Here is a 17,585-nt window from a genome sequence, read left to right on the forward strand (position 1 = left end):
TCATGGGTGTGCCAACTGCTTTGGAGTTCTTCATTCCAAATCTTTTGAGTAATTTCTTGATGTACTTGCTTTGGGTGATGGAGATTTCTTCCTTTGTTTGTTTGATTTGGAGTCCGAGGAAGAATGTAAGTTCTCCCATCATGCTCATCTCGATCTCCCCCTGCATGAGCTTAGCAAAGTCTTGATAAAGAGATTCATTAGTAGACCCAAAAATAATGTCATCAACATATATTTGTATAATTAATATATCATTTTGATTTCTTTTAATGAAAAGGGTTGTGTCTACATTACCTCTTGAAAAACCATTATTTAGTAAAAATTTGCTTAGCCTATCATACCAAGCCCTAGGTGCTTGTTTCAAACCATATAGAGCTTTATTTAATTTAAAAACATGATTAGGAAAAGCATGATTTTCAAAACCTGGAGGTTGTTCTACATAGACTTCTTCAGCAATATATCCATTCAAAAATACACTTTTGACATCCATTTGAAATAATTTAAATTTCATAAAGCAAGCGTATGCAAGTAGAAGTCTAATGGCCTCTAATCTAGCAACAGGTGCAAAGGTCTCATCAAAATCAATTCCTTCTTCTTGATTATAACCTTTAGCAACCAATCTTGCTTTATTTCTTATTACATTTCTATGTTCATCTAATTTATTCATAAAGACCCATTTTGTGCCAATTATTGAATAATTTTTAGGTCTTGATACTAAAGTCCATACATTATTTCTTTCAAATTGATTAAGTTCCTCTTGCATTGCATTAATCCAATTATAATTATTTTCAGCTTCTTCAATAGTTTTTGGTTCAAGATGAGAGACAAAAGCACAATGATTAAATATATCTTTAAGTAAAAAATGAGTTTTTACCCCATGCATAGGATCACCAATAATTAGCTCCTTAGGGTGATTGTGAACATACCTCCATTCTTTGGGTAGGTCATTTGTATCTTGAGGTTGTTCTTGATGTTCTTCACCTCCCTCATCCTGTTTGTCTTCATGTTCCTCATTATCTTGAATTATTGAATCTTTCAGAGTGATCTCCTTCATTCCTTCTATAAGAGGATCTGCATCATCAACACCTTCATTCTTCCTTGAAGGAAGATCGTAAGATTCATCAAAGACAACATGTATCGACTCCTCTACTACTAAAGTTCTTTTGTTAAAAACTCTAAAAGCTTTACTAGTGGAGGAGTAACCAAGAAAGATTGCTTCATCTGATTTTGCATCAAATTTTTCAAGTCTTTCTTTAGCATTATTTAATACAAAACATCGGCAACCAAAAATATGAAAATATGCAATATTAGGTTTTCTTTCTTTCCAAAGCTCATAGGGGGTTTTCTTTAAAATTTGTCTAATCAAAGCACGATTTAAGATGTAATATGCTGTGTTAATTACTTCCGCCCAAAAATATCTTGGAAGGTTGCTTTCATATAGCATGGTACGGGCCATTTCTTCTAAGGTTCTGTTTTTCTTTTCTACTACCCCATTTTGTTGAGGTGTCCTGGGTGCAGAAAAATTATGGCCTATTCCTTTTTCATCACAAAATTTTTCAAAGTCTTGATTTTCAAATTTAGTTCCATGATCACTTCGAATATTTTGAATTGAAAATCCTTTCTCATTAGTGATTTTTCGGTAAAATTTAGTGAAAACTTGAAAAGTTTTATCTTTGTGTGCCAAAAAGAAAACCCAAGTAAAACAAGAGTAATCATCTATAATTACAAAACCATATCATTTTCCTCCTAGACTAGTAGTTCTAGTAGGTCCAAATAAGTCCATATGCAAAAGCTCTAAAGGTCTAGAGGTTGAAACAACATTTTTGGATTTAAATGAAACTCTTGTTTGTTTACCTAGTTGGCATGCATCACAAATTCTATCCTTTTCAAAATTTAATTTTGGCAAACCAAGAACTAATTCTTTCTTAATTAATTTTGAAAGTGAATGCATGCTAATATGTGCAAGCCTATGATGCCAAAGCCAACTAGTCTCATTAATTTTAGCATTCAAGGATACGAGGCATTGCATGTTTATTTTGGATAGATCATTTAAATCTACCATATAAACATTACCATGTCTATGTCCAATAAATTTAATGCCATCATTAATAGGACTAGTTACAATGCAAACAGAAGATTCAAAAATAACTTTATATCCTTTATCATAAAATTGACTAATGCTTAGTAAATTATGCTTTAAACCATCTACTAACAAAATATTTTCAATGTATTTGGAGGGAGTGATACCAATGTTACCTATACCGATGATCTTTCCTTTGTCATTATCTCCAAAGGTGACCATCCCTCCATTCTTAGCATCAAGAGTGATGAATTGGGATTCATCACCAATCATGTGTCTCGAGCATCCGCTGTCAAGATACTATTTTCTGTTTCCTCCTTGGGATGCTAGACACACCTGTAAGCAAAAGTCAAGTTTTTGTTTTAGGTACCCAAGCTTTCTTGGGTCCTTTTTGGTTAGTCATAATGGTTCCTTTTGGAACCCATATTTTCTTTACATTTGAGTTTACAGATTTGTTAGAGAAGCAAGTATATGACTTGTGTCCTATTCTACCACATTTGAAGCAAGTACTATTAGAGAACTTGTTATTTGAAGAGTTTATATAGATATTTTTCAGATACTTTTGTTTCTTCAAAGGGTTATAGCCAAGTCTAGCCTTGTCATACACGGCTTTTTGATTATCAAGAATCATATTAAGTTTATTTGAACTCAAGGTGAATTTTTTTACTATTGGTTTTAGCTTGGGAATTTCATTCTTTAAACTTTGATTTTCTTAAAGCAGGGTGGATTTTTCAATTAAAATGCTTTCATTTTATTTTAATAAAGATTGATTTTTCGATTTTAGATCTTTGTTCTTCATCCCTAGTTTCTTTAATTCATCAACTAAATCATAAAAAGCTTCATGTAGTTCTTCAAATGTAAAGTCACTAGGAGTTTCGAAAATTACCTCATTTTCATGTGCCATAAGGCATAGGTTGGCTTGTTCAGTCGAGTCTTCCTTTTCTGAGCTTGAGTCATCACTCGCACTCCAAGTAGCCATCATGGCCTTCTTCTTGTACTTCTTGGGACCCTTCTTCAGTTGTGGGCATTCAAACTTGAAGTGTCCCGATTTCTTGCATTCGTAGTAGATAAGGGGTTGGTCTTTATCCTTTTCTTTGCTCTGTTCTCCTTTTGTGAATGGCCTCTTCCTCATCCCTTGTTTTCTTTTTCTCAAAAATTTCTTAAATCTTCGGGTAATGAGTGCCAACTCTTCATCCTGCTCTTCATTTTCGATGTCATCAGTTTCTTCATCTGGTGGAGCTGTGGATTTGAGGGTAATTATTCTCTTCTTTTTGACTTCTTCCTCTTGATGTTGCTTCATGCTCAGCTCATGAGTCATCAATGATCCAAGAAGCTCTTTCAAGGGTAGAATGTTCAAGTCCTTGGCTTCTTGGATGGCGGTCACTTTGGCTTCCCAAGTTCTTGGTAAGGACTTGAGAATTTTTCTTACAAGCTCACTATTAGTATAGGACTTACCAAGACTCTTTAAATCATTTATAATATCAGTAAAGTGAGTAAACATTTCAGTTATGGACTCATCATGCTCCATTTTAAACAATTCATATTTATACACAAGCATGTTGATTTTGGACTCCTTTACTTGATTGGTTCCTTCATGGGTTACTTCTAACCTATCCCATATTTCTTTAGCAGACGAGCAAGTAGAAATGTGATTAAATTTGTTATCATCAAGAGCACAATAAAGAACATTCATAGCTTTAGCATTTAATTGGGCTATTTTCTTATCAACCTCATCCCATTCTTTCTCGGGTTTGGCTGATTCCACATCATCTATAATTTTAGTGGATGTGTGAGGACCGTTCACTATGATACTCCACATATCGTAGTCGAGTGCTTGAATGAATATTTTCATCCGAGCTTTCCAATAGGTGTAATTAGACCCACTGAAAAGTGGAGGTCGGTTAGTGGATTGCCCCTCGGCTAGAGAAGTGCCGACTTGAGTTGCCATAGATCTTTGGCTCTTTGATTGATTAGATCAAAGTAGGGTTAGAGCACCGGACTCTGATACCACTTATTGCCCAACTATGCAACCTAAGAGGGGGGGTGAATTGGGTTTCTAAAAATTTTAAGCTTAACTTGTGACTTATGAAAAATATTTGACAATAGCTAAATAAATAGGGAGAGTAAAATTAATTCAAGGCTAATGGCTAAAAGCAAGAATGCAAGAGAATAATGAAGAGTTAAAGAAGAGCAATTAGGCACACCACAAATAAAAGGATTTATAGTGGTTCGGTGCCAACTTTGCACCTACATCCACTCCCCAAGCTCCTACTTGAGAATTTCAATCCACTAACTTGTATCCAACACGAATACAAACGTCGGAAACTCCGACTCTAGCTATCCCAAGCTAGTCCACTTATTTCTCGGGTACAAGCCAACCCAATACACTCCGATTCAAGGTTCGGATCAACCTTCCCTTGTTTTGAAACCCTTCCAAAACAAAAACAATAACTCAAACAAAGTATAACAATGAATAGCAAAAGTAAGTACAAAGAAAGCTCCTTTAACGAGCATATGATGCTTTAAATACACTTTACTCAAAGGGAAGAAGACTCTTTTTGATTTTCTCAAGGTGGTTGGAGACTTGAATGTGCACTTGAGGAGTTGGTGAGCTTGGATTAAAGGCTTCTTGAATGCTTTGAGTGAGCTCTTGCTTAGGACTGAAAAGTTTGCTTGAAATCCCTTTTTCAAAAACTCTCTTCTTGATGATTCCCTCCTATTTGTCCCTTTTATAACTTCAAGAAATAGTGAAAAATATTCTGGACTGAAATAGAGCCGTTAGACCATATTAAATGAGCATTAGAAGTACTTAAAACAGGTTAAAAACTAGCCGTTGTAGAATAATTCCATCACAGGGGTCGACTCATGCCTGGGGGTCGACTCATGGGTCGACCTCTGTGGAAGAACACCAGAAAATCAAACGGGAAGCAAGGTTCTGTAAAATTGGCCCAAAACCCGCAAAGGTCAACTCATGGGTCGACTCATGCCTTGGGGGTCGACTCATGGGTCGACTCACAAGGTGTGCCAAGTTTGTGCCGGCCAAGAATTCAGCGTGCCAAACATCTCATGTGCCATGAGTCGACTCATGGGTCGACTCATGTTTTTCAAACATGCATATCTTTCAAAATACAAGTCCAAAAATAATAAAATTTTCATCCATGGATCACAAATCTTTTGTTCTATCACTTGATGCTTTCAAATTAGGGTTTGGTAAAATTATGATTTTGCCCCTGAAGAACAATAAGTCTTTTTTAAGCAAAAATCATTAGTACTCCTTCAAATGTTTTGTAATCATCAAAATCAATCCAAAGAGTAACAGAAGCTCGACCGAAGCCTTCCTGCAATACAAGTCCAGAAGGAATTCGTTCACAATAGAAGCTCGGGTGGAGGCTTACAGTAGAAATCCGATGTGGACCGCTCGTAGTAAAAATTTGAAGTAGATCGCTTGTAGTAGTAGTTCAGAGTAGATCGCTTGTAGTAGAAGCTCAGAGTAGATCGCTTGTAATAGAAGCTCAGAGTAGATCGCTTGTGGTGGGAGCTTGGAGTCCGGCCCTTGTAAAAGTTCGGATGAGGTCTACCTGCAATAGGAGCTCAGGGCAGAAGTCCGGCTCCCATAGGAGCTCGGACGAAGTCTACCTGCAGTAGGAGTTTGAGGCAAAAGTCCGACCCTCATAGGAGCTCAGACGAAGCCTACCTACAGTAGGAGTTTGGGGCAGAAGTCAGGCTCCCGTAGGAGCTCGGATGAAATCCAGAAGGCGGTCGACCACCGTAGAAATTTGGATGGAGTCCGTCCGTCAGGGAGATCTGCTGTTGGAAATGTTCGGCCACTGATGAAGTTCTGGAAGAAATTCGGATTGGAGTCGATCGAATCCTATTGGAAAAGATCTGGAAGAGGTCTGGAGAATGGTTGACCATTGTAGGAGGTCGGCCGATAGTGGAATCCAGAGAGCACTTGGAGCAGCCTGATAAACGACTGAAGAAGCTTATCGTTGGAGAAGCCCGGGAGATGCGGCAGGAGTTCATCCATTGGGAGAATCCGTTCGACACTTGTGGAAGGAGCTGTGGGAGTTTATCCATCGACAGAACTTGGAAACATTGCGGAAGCTCGACCGTCGGAGAGGTTCAGAAAGATGTCGCTCAAGGTCGGATGTCGGTAGAGTCCCGGGAGGGTCACTCCTGATACGAACTTTGGTTGGGGGGTATTTTATACCCAATATCAGTCCCCCTACTTTCGAGTTCAAGTTCGAATGAAGGAAGTATAGAGAAATTTTCACAGTTGAAGTTGCTCCCTTGAATTCTGCGTGCGATCGCCTTCAGATATTCTGACATTTAATGCGTGCGTGCTGGAGTCTTTTCAAATTGGAATGATCCAAAGAGACTTTTCAAAATTTCCGCTAGAGTGCTGTCCCAAGTGCCACGCAATAATGGCCCCGTCAGCAATCAACCGTACACCATGGTGAGTGGGACACGTGGCGGGCATTGGTCGGCCTAGGGATATCCGCCATCATGACTGTATCGGGCCCTGTTGCCTATTTAAACCCACTCCTTCCCTCCAAGGACTTCACTTCACCTGAGAGTCCAGTTGGCACCTTTCTTCTATCTGAGAGTTCTATCACTCGTCGGCATCCTTTTCGACCCTAGGCATTCTTTGCGTCAATCCCCGCCATCTCCGCCGGCTCCCCACCTTCGTTGGGCCGATCTAGGTTGGTCCTGAAACTCCTCTTGTCATTGTTGTTGTTCCTTCCTCTTCTTGTTTTGTTTGTTTAGCTTCCGAGGGTTTATTCGCAATCTTTCCCGATTTTTTGAGATTTCCTTCTCTCTTTTCTCTTGTTGCAGGCACGGACGTAGAAGTTGCCCGGGCGGCCCTCGCCATCGACGTCCCTTACGACGTCGAGCCTTCAATCCCCCGAGCCTTTTCGAGGAGTTCTCCCACCAGGGCTTCTGCCCCAGAGGTCCGTCTCGAGGGGATGCCAAGGATCGAGAGGAGGAGGAGAAGGAAAACGGTGGCCCGTAAGTTTAGCGGCTGCCGAGCTGCCACTGAAGGCTCCCACAGCTTTGAAGGGGACTCGAGGGAGAATTTCTTTAACAACAAAAATTTAATAACGGAACTGGCCGGTGGGTGCGTCCTGCCCGAGAATTTTGAAGTAGTCGAACGGGGCGACACCGATCAAGGGGGTGGAGTTGCTGTCATAAGTTGCGACGGGCTTCTTGACGTCGTCGGGGTCGAGGGACCAGAGGCGGTCGGCATAGATGGCGGAACAGTAGAACTTGTTGCGGGGGCGGTGGAAGTAGTACATGCCGACCTCGCCGAAGTACCTAGGATGGTAATTGTCAGAGAGAATATGGTGGTGGTGCATGCCTTCGGCGTTACCACAGCCACTGGGGTACTTCTGGTTCTTCTTGAAGCAGGTCGTCGTTGCCGCCGTCATCGCCACTGCCGCCCCTTGGGTTCTATCCCGCTCTTTTCCCCTTAGGGTTAGGGTTTCAGCAATGGTGTGGAATGAGGCAGAGGGTGAGAGCCGATGGGTTCACCATACATACTGGGAAACACTGCTGAGAAAGATGGAACTGGAAGAAGAAGTTCAAAGCTTGAAGCGGTCTCTAATATATTCTTTTCAGGTCTTGTCGTGTTGTTCTTCTTTCTTTGGCCTTCAGGGCTTTGTAACGTATATCTTGTTAATCAAAATGAAAAGGAGATTTTTTGTTACCTTGTCTGCACTTTGTGTTAAATTATCATCCGTCGAACTTCTTTTATGTTTATCTCGTTCGATGTCGATGTTGTCTGAAGGTTCTTGGTTGTCGCCATGTTGGTTTGCTTTTCTTGTCGTCTTTCTTTTTTGGCCTTCAGGGCTTTGTAATGCATACTTAGCAAATGAAATAAAAAGAAAATTTTTTATTACCTCTTCCACTTATGTGTTGAGTTGTCGTTTGCTGAACATCCTTCTGTTTTTGCCTTGCTCGATATCGATGTCGTTCGAAGGTACCCAATCATCATCGCATTGACCTGTCCATTTGGTTTATGGTCGCAGATTTGTCCGGGGCCACTTGAGTTTGACGCTTCCTTTCGGAGCTTGAGCTCGGGGGTCTGAACTTCTCATCGCCTTGAGGAAGCCGTCTTATCCTTGGCCTGTGTTGAGAGCCCTCTTGGAGACTGGAGATTTTTGGTAAGAATCCCCATCCTCGCTGAGACGAGATCCCCTGTATCTTTGACGTAATTTATTTTTCATTTGTCGCTGGTGTAGTTCATCGCTTTCCTTTATAACTTCCTCCCTTTTTTCTTTTTCTTTTCTCGAGTGAGGGTTTTCCCTCTGCTCTTAGTCGGGTCGCGGGTGCGTGGAGGGGCCGTCGAGAAGATTTTCTTTTTTCTTATCTGATCTTGAATGACCGGATCTTAGTTGGCGTCAGGATGAGGTTCTCCTCCTGTTCCTGATGTAGTCGATTTCAGCTCAGGTTAGAATGAGATTCTCCTCCTATTCCTAACAGGGCTGTGGGGGCACATATGGGCCGTTGCGAGAGCCTCTCCCCCCATCCGATCTGAAAATAATCGGGCCTTCGACTTTGCTCATGTTAGGACGAGGTTCTACTCTTGTTCCTAACATGGCTGTGGGGGCACATAAGGGCGTTGCAGGGTCTCTCTCCCCATCCGGTCTAAAAGTAATCGGGCCTTCGACTTTGCTCATGTTAGGGCGAGATTCTCTTCCTATCCCTAACATGGCTGTGGGGGCACATAAGGGCATTGTAGGGCCTCTCCCCCCATCCGGTCTAAAAGTAATAGGGCCTTCAACTTTGCTCATATTAGGGTGAGGTTCTCCTCCTATCCCTAACATGGCTGTGGGGGCACATAAGGGCGTTGTAGAGCCTCTTCTCCCATCCGATCTAAAAGTAACCGGGCCTTCTACTTTGCTCATGTTAGGGCGAGGTTCTCCTCCTGTCCCTAACATGACTGTGGGGGCACATAAGGGCATTGTAGGACCTCTCCCCCCATCCGATCTAAAAGTAATCGGGCCTTCGACTTTGCTCATGTTAGGGCGAGGTTCTCCTCTTGTCCCTAACATGGCTGTGGGGGCATATAAGGGCGTTGTAGGGCCTCTCCCCCCATTCGGTCTAAGGAGAACTGGGCCTTCGATTGTGTCGAGATGAGGTTTTTCTCTTGTTCCCGACATGGTTAGTTTCGATTGTCCCATTGATATAAGCTCGTGCCAAAAGAGAAGACATATGGATATAAAACTTTTATTTTAAGTAAAGCTATCGGTAATACATTCGTAGGTTTTTCGAGCTCCATGGTCGTGGGAGGTCTGCTCCTCTGAGTTCTCTGAGGTAGTAAGTTTCGGACCAGACTACCTCCTTGACTTCGTACGGGCCTTTCCAGTTTGGAGCAAGTTTTCCTTGATCCTGAGGTTGCGAGACAGTGGCTCGTTGAAGCACTAGGACTCCTGCTCTAAAGACTTTGTTTTTGACCCGGGAGTTGTAGTAGCGGGCGACTTTCTGTTTGTAAGCTGCCATTCGAACTTGAGCTGTCTCCCACTTTTCTTCTAACAAGTCGAGGTTGGCTTTGAGACCCTTCGAATTGTGATGCTCGTTGAATGTCACGACTCGTGCTGACGGGAGTTTGAGCTCAATTGGGATAACAGCTTTCGTTTCGAAGGCTAGAGCAAAGGGGGTCTCCCCCGTGGGCAGTCTTTGGGTAGTTCGGTATGCCCACAACACATGATAAAGTTCGTCTGCCCAAATTTTCTTCGCTCTTTCGAGCCTTGTCTTGATTCCTTGCAGCAGAGTTCTGTTAGTCACTTCAGCTTTGCCGTTGGCCTGAGGATGGGCTACTGATGTGAAGTTGTAGGAGATGTTTAGGTCCTCACAAAATCCAGCAAACCTCGCTCTCACAAATTATCGTCCATTATCAGTAATTAGGGTTCTTGGTAGGCCGAACCTGCAAACGATTGATTTTCAGATGAAGTCTTGCACTTTAGCTTCTGTGATTTTTGCCAACGGTTCGGCTTCAACCCACTTGGTGAAATAGTCAATTGCTACCAGAAGGAATTTTTTCTGCCCTGACGCCATGGGAAAAGATCCAAGGATATCCATTTCCCATTGCGCGAATGGCCATGGGGTGCTCAAGGGTGTAAGTTCGGAGGTGGGCTGTCTTTGGATATTAGCATATCTCTGACATCGATCACACTTTTTGACGTATTCAATGGAGTCGTGGTACATTGTCGGCCAGTAATACCCTTGTCGGAGTAACTTGTGGGATAAGGATCTAGCCCCCAGATGGCTTCCACAGATTCCTTCGTGCACCTCCCATAAGGCATAGTCAGCTTCCGAAGATCGGAGACATTTTAAAAGGGGCAAAGAGTATAACCTCTTGTACAGTTTGCCCTCATAAAGGATATATCGGGAGGCCTGATTTCTGAGCTTCCGAGCTTCTTTTGCATCATGAGGAAGAACCCCGTCTCTAAGATATGCCACCAGTGGGTCGATCCAATTGGGTTCATGGCCGATTTCCATCACGGGTCGTGATTCTTCCGTACTTGAGCACTTCAGAACTTCAAAGAGGACTTCCTTGGGTAGTTCGGTCGGAGCCAGTGTAGCCAACTTGGAGAGGAGATCGGCCCTGGTATTTTTCATTCTTGGAATTTGCTTGATGTTGAAGCTACTAAAGGCGGGGACGATCTCTTTTACCTTTTCAAGATATTTGGCCATGCTGTCCTCCCGTGCTTCATAGTTTTCGCTGACTTGTCCCACTACCAGTTGGGAGTCACTATAAATTTGGAGCCGATCTACTCCTAATTTTTTGGCGATCCTCAATCCTGCGATCAGAGCTTCATATTCCACTCCATTATTCGTTGCGAAGAATTTGAAGCGCAGCACGTACTCACGACGATCCCCTCCGGACTGATCAAGATCAGGCCCGCGCCTGCGCCAGACATGTTGGAGGATCCATCCACATAGAGGGCCCAAAAGCAATCAGGGAGGTTTGTTCCTTCTTCAGAGGAGTTTGGCTGGGACTTTGGGCCGTCAGTTTCACCTTGCTCAAGTTCGGCCTCCTCCGGGATAGTGCATTCCACTATAAAGTCTGCCAATATCTGGGCTTTTACTATCGATCGAGGTTGCTAGTTGATGTCAAATTTTGTGAGCTCGATCGCCCATTTCGCTATCCTCCCAGAAGCACCCGCCCGGTGTAGAATCACCTTAATCGGCTGGTCAGTGAGTAACGTTACGGTGCGCCCTTGAAAGTAAGGTCGGAGCCTCCGAGCTGCAATCAACAGGGCGTAAGTTAGTTTCTCTAATTTAGTATACCTAGTTTGGATATCTCTCAATGCTCGACTGATGTAGTAGATTGGCCGTTGAATTTTTGTTTCCTCCTTAACAAGAACTGCTGTGAGAGCCATAGGGGAGACCGCCAGATATAAGAACAACTCCTCTCCGGGCTCAGGCTTCGCCAATAGCAGAGGTGAGCTGAGGTAGTTCTTTAGTTCTTCGAACGTTTGTTGATATTCAGTGGTCCAACAGAAGTTCTTCGGCTGCTTGAGGGTTTGAAAGAAGGGTAGGCACCATTCGGCCGACCTCGCGACGAAGCGATTCAGGGCTGCCACCCTCCCTGTAAGGCGCTGAACTTCTTTTATCGACTTCGGGACGGCCATCTCCTGGATGGTGCGAATCTTCTCTGGATTGGCTTCAATTCTGTGCCTTGATACCATGAAGCCCAGGAATTTCTCCGAGGTCACTCCGAAAGCACACTTAGTTGGGTTCAGCTTCATCTTATATTTTCGGAGGGTGCCGAAGGTCTCCTCGAGGTCGGCAACGTGGTTCGTTGTGGATTTACTTTTCACGAGCATGTCATCCACGTAGACCTCTATGTTGCGGCCGATCTGCTCTTTGAAGATCTTGTTCACCAGCCGCTGATAGGTCGCATCTGCATTTTTGAGGCCGAAAGGCATGACCCTGTAACAGTAAAGACCACAGTTAGTAATGAAAGCAGTCTTTTCTTCATCTTCTGGTGCCATTCTGATTTGATTATAGCTGAAGAATGCATCCATGAAGGTGAGAAGCTCATGGCCCAAGGTTGCATCCACCAGTTGATCAATTCTGGACAGAGGGTAGCTATCTTTTGGACAGGCTTTATTCAACTTTTTGAAATCTATCCACATCCTCCACTTGCCGTTTGCCTTTTTGACGAGGACCACATTGGAAATCCAGTTAGGATAGTTGACTTCTCTAATGAATCTGACCTTCAGGAGTTTATCCACTTTCTCGGCTATCGCATTCTGCCTTTCCGGTGCATGACCTCAGATTTTTTCTTTCATCGGCCGATGTTTTGGATCAACAGCCAGACGATGTTCCATGACCTCTGCGTCGATCCCCGGCATGTCTGCCGGAACCCAAGCAAAAACATCCGCATTCTTTTGTAGGAAATCAATGAGCTGCGCCTGCACCTCTTCCCCCAGGTTGGAGCCGATCTTCACCACATGCTCTTTATTCCCATCATTCAAAGGAATCGAAACAAGATCTTCAATTGGCCCACCCCTTTCCTCAATGAGGTCATCGCGGGCGTCCAATCCATCAACCGGACAGAGGTCAGATTGGTCACTTCTTTGCAAGGCTATGCTGTAGCAGTGTCTCGCCAGGGCTTGATCTCCTCTGACCTCTCCAACCCCCTGACCCATAGGAAATTTCAACTTTAAATGGTAGGTCGACACCACAGCTCGGAGGGCAATAAGGCCGGGCCGGCCGAGTATTGCGTTATAGGCGGACGATGCCTTTACCACCAGGAAGTCCACTCGCACCCTGGATTATTTCGAAAATCGACCTGCAACCACAGTCAGGGTTATCATTCCTTCCACGGGCATGGCATCACCCATGAACCCTACCAATGGGGAGTTCATCAGTCCCAAATGATCATCCGGAATGGATATTTTCGAGAATGCATCGTAGAACAAAATGTCGGTCGAACTTCCATTGTCGACAAGAATGCGACGCACATCGTAATTTACTATATTTAAAGAAACTACAACCGCATCGTTACGAGAGAATTGAACTCCCCAAGCATCTTCCTCAGTGAAGGTTATGGATTCTTCAATCCTTTGTCGCTTGGGAGGTCCGACCAATACACCAGTCGTTCCCTATCGGGATTTCCTTGAGATGGTGTTGGTGAAATCGGTCGGAGGCTGATTATCGGGCTGCTCCATGCCGACTGCCATCGTCGGAAGAAGAGGAGCCTGAGAAACCAGAGATCAGGCCAGGGCTTACGGAGCTCGTTGAGATCTGGCCGCAGAGGTTGTTGACCACCTAGTGGATGCCCTTCGGGGAGGCATCAGGTGGAGATCAGGCAGGAAACTGGAGGAGAAGATGTCGGAGAAGATGACTGGAGGTGGTCCCGTTGAGCGCTCCTTTAAGAATAAGGGTACTGTGAAGACACAGTGCCCATCCTCTAGCGCCAATCCTGTTGGTGCAAAAATCCACTGGCGTCGGAGAAGGTGGAGTCGAGGGAGTCGCGGTCGCCGCTGGGACTTGCAAAGAAAGTCTAAACCGGAGTTGGGGGTGCTCTGACAAGACTCTCCGATGTTCAAGTCAGTTCTCTGCCTCAACAAGAATGGAGTGCTCGAACGGAAATTTTAGCAGAGTTTTGAGATAGAGATTAGAGCTTAGAGAATAATGTATCTGGGGGTCCCCTTTTTATAGGTGGAGGGCGTAACAGATTGACAGCGATGTCTGTAACCGCCTGGTAGTGGGCCGTTCGGGGCCATGAGGAGTTTGTTACGGAGAGTAGTAGAGTGGAGTCGTGGCCATCGCTGTGGCCTGCCATGTAGAGCCTGTTGTGGAGAGTGGAGTGATGTCCGTTATTGTGGCTTGCCAGAGCATGATGGAGCCGTGTGGGATCCATTACAGGAAGTGGAGCAGAGTCATGGCCATTACTATGGCTTGCCAGGGAGTCCAGGCCTATCAACCAAAGCTCGGTCAGAGGCTTTCTGTGGATGAAGTTCAGTTTCATGCAGAATCCGACAGAAGGTCGACCGACAGTGGATGTGGGATGGCGCTGGAGAGGTTCACCCGCTGGAGGGGTCCGGCTGCTGGAGCCCGTGTGTCATAGGAGTTCGTCCGGAATCTGTCCGCTACAGAAGTTCGATCAGAGTCTGGTTTCCGTAGAAGTCCGGGTGGGGATCATTTATTGAAGAAGCTCGATCGAAGCCTGCCTGCAATAGAAGTTCGAAAGGAATTTGTTCACAATAGAAGCTCGGGTGGAGGCTTACAGTAGAAATCTGACGTGGACCGCTTGTAGTAGAAATTTGAAGTAGATCGCTTGTAGTAGTAGCTCGGAGTAGATCGCTTGTAGTAGAAGCTCGGAGTAGATCGCTTGTAATAGAAGCTCGGAGTAGATCGCTTGTGGTGGGAGCTCGGAGTCCAGCCCTTGTAAGAGTTCGGATGAGATCTACCTGCAATAGGAGCTCAGGACAGAAGTTTGGCTCCCGTAGGAGCTCGGACGAAGTCTACATGCAGTAGGAGTTCGAGGCAGAAGTCTGGCTTCCGTAGGAGCTCGGACGAAGCCTACCTACAGTAGGAGTTTGGGGTAGAAGTCAGGCTCCCGTAGGAGCTCGGATGAAATCCAGAAGGCGGTCGACCGTCGTAGAAACTTGGATGGAGTCCATCCATAGTGGAGATCTGCTGTTGGGAAAGTTCGGCCACTATCAAAGTTCTGGAAGAAATTCAGATTGGAGTCGATCGAATCCTGTGGAAAAGATCTGGAAGAGGTCCGAAGAACGGTTGACCATTGTAGGAGGTCGGCCGATAGTGGAATCCAGAGAGCACTTGGAGCAGCCTGATAGACGACTGAAGAAGCTTATCGTTGGAGAAGCCCGGGAGATGCGGCAGGAGTTCGTTCGTCGGGAGAATCCGATCAACACTTGTGGAAGGAGCTGTGGGAGTTTATCTGTTGGTAGAACATGGGAACATTGCAGAAGCTCGGCCGCCGGAGAGGTTCGGAAAGATGTCGCCCAAGGTTGGACATCGGTAGAGTCTCGGGAGGGTCACTCCTGATACGAACTTCGGCTGGAGGGTATTTTATACCCAACAAATAATAATATACTAAAAATAAGTATGTATTGTATATCAATTCAAAATCAAATTAAAATATAAGTACTATCCAAAACAATAAGCATGTGAATCCTATCTTTTCAGAATTTAAATTTTATTCATAAATCAATTTCTTTCAAAATATCTAGTTTATCTAGACAATCATGATCTATGGCCATATTTATATCCTGTGGCTAGTCAGATATGGGCTCAATCAAAGCGTCATTGTATAACCCTCAATAGTAGGATATCAAAGTACCAATATATAATCTTCATTGGTAAGGTATCAAAATATCAATATATAACTCTAACTATTAGAGTATTAAAGTACTAACATGCAACCCCCACTGTTGAAGTATCACAATACCAGTATTTAATCTCTTCTGATAAGGTATTGAAATACCAATGAATAATCCCTACTAATAGGATATCGAAATACCAATATATAACCCTCATTGATAAAGTGTCAAAACATAGTTTAGTTGTGAGTCAAAATCTATCTCAAATCAGAGCATATTTCTTAAAAATATTTTATATTTAAAATTAAATAATTAATAAAATCATGCAACATCAAAATCAATCAGACATAATCCATATTAAATTCAATACATTTGATCATAAATTATTTAACATTTCAAAAAAGAATATATTTAGTAATTAAAAATTATCATGCATCAAATCTATAAATCATGAATAATTTAATATAAAAAATATTATATAATTTATTGATAAATCTAAAAAAAATGAAGCATTACCAATATTGCAAGCAAAACCAACCAATAGATCAAATTTACTTCAAAAATATCTCTTATAGCCTAATATTTAACAATTATATTTTTATCAAATTTTCATCATGATTATTGTAAGAACAAAAATTCTTAATCCTAACACTCTCATAGAGCTGGTCAAGTGGTAATGCTAAACATTCCTATAAGTCAGATTAAGGTAATTTCATCTGATCATGATTAAATTAGGGTGTATATGGATCAATAGAAATTATGGAAGATTAAATCTAATAGTACCTGGCCTGGCTAAGGAGGGTGCTAGCATACTACCCAATGACCATGAGTTAGGATCACCTCACAAGGGTCGATCAAGGTCTTTGGAAGAAGGCTTTACTGGATTAAACAACCTAGAGACACAATGGAGAGCAAAAATCTAGAGAGAGAAACTTGAAAGAAAATTGAGGAAGAGAGAAAGAGGAGAGAGAGAAACTCTATCTTTCCATTCTTTTTTTCTTTGTTTCTTTCATTTTTATTTTTCTTCCTTTCTTTTCTTTGTTCTTCTTCTTTTCTTAAAGAAATAGGGGATTCTTGCTCCTTGTTTCGCTTATTCTTCCCAAGATAAGGTAGTCTTGTCAGTGACAATGGCCAAGGCTGGAGGACCGATGATCGAAAAGCGCTAGATAGCAGTCAGCGATCGATGATAGGGTGGCCAGATAAGAGAGAAAGAACCAAGAATCCAAGAAAACATGGGCTTGGTCTTCCAATAAAAATATATTGATAGTTGGTCAAAAATCATGATTTGTGATCACGAAGGATAAGGACAACGATTATTCAAAAGATTGAGAAAAGCTTACCTCTTCTTCGGCAATGCTTAGGCTATGGTGCTTGTGAAATTTCTTTATGAAAATTCAACAAAATCTAATGAAATCCTTCAAACTCTTGCATGGGATTCGAAGGGAGTGTTTGGATCTCAAAATAGAGTGAAGGGAGGCCAAATCCTTCTTGAAGTCAACTTCCCTTGGTGAAATCAGGCTTCCAAACTCCTTTTTGCCTTTGCTTTAAAAATCATGCTTCTCTTTATTGGGCCCTTTTTCCTAGTGGCTGTGCTAGTCAAGTGGACCAAGAGTAGTTTGATATCGGCTCATTTGGATTGGTGTATTATATTCTCCTCCTAAAAAAATATTTTGTTTTTGAAATTTTCTTTTATCGAAGTCTTTGAAAATTTAGGATTACTTTTATCTCAAGTCATTCTTTAATTTTAAAAACAAATCTTTCATCATAATAATTTTCAAATCAAATTACATTCTGATCAGGTTGAAAACAATTCGGACCACTACATCTCTGCTGCATACTTTGATTTAAATCCATCTACACACTTATGTGAAATCTAGATTTCTAAGTTATATCATAATCACCATAAATTACCATTCCAGTATTCCTAGTGTCTATCCACTTATCCTATTGTGTAGGATCTGGTACCAAAGTTGCAGTAGAAAAAAAGAAGAAACAAAACAAGAAAACAATCAAGTATGTGGATTAGTCAAAAGGCTCACCTCCATGGGGCATGTAAGCTTTACTATAAAAAAAAATTTATAAGATGAGATCACACCCTCAACCCTCTTATACTAATCCCTCTCTCTCAACAAGCTCTCCCTCATAAAAGCTCTCTCTTTAGGAGACCTTTGAACTTTTGAAATGACTGCTGTCTGCTGTATAAC

The sequence above is a fragment of the Elaeis guineensis genome, chromosome 14 (genome assembly GCF_000442705.2).
Source record: "Elaeis guineensis isolate ETL-2024a chromosome 14, EG11, whole genome shotgun sequence".
Taxonomy (NCBI): domain Eukaryota; kingdom Viridiplantae; phylum Streptophyta; class Magnoliopsida; order Arecales; family Arecaceae; genus Elaeis; species Elaeis guineensis.